Consider the following 374-nt stretch of genomic DNA (forward strand, 5'->3'; position numbering starts at 1 on the left):
GCCCCGCAACCGCCGCCACCGCCGCCGCCCGGGTCCGGCCCGCCTCCCCCCAGCACCCCGCGGGGAACAGCTCCCCGACAGCCCGCAGCACCGCAGTAACGGGCAGAGCGCGGAGGGGAGGAAGCAGCCCGGATCACCGGGGTACGGAAAGCAGTAAAGGAGCTTCCAGGACAAAGTCAACCTTTTGCAAAAAAATAGCTCTTTCAGGGTTAGCCGCTTTTTTTTTTTTTTTGCCTTTTTTTTTTTTTTTTTTTAAAAAAAAGTGACTTTTCTGTGATTGGTACATTTATTGGCACCGTCACCGTTACAGACATGGCAAGTTTACAGGCACAGGCTGGAAGTGCTGCAATCATTTGGGATTACAAATGTGAGAA

The sequence above is a fragment of the Calidris pugnax genome, unplaced genomic scaffold (assembly GCF_001431845.1).
Source record: "Calidris pugnax isolate Ruff unplaced genomic scaffold, ASM143184v1 scaffold94, whole genome shotgun sequence".
In the NCBI taxonomy this organism is placed as follows: Eukaryota; Metazoa; Chordata; class Aves; order Charadriiformes; family Scolopacidae; genus Calidris; species Calidris pugnax.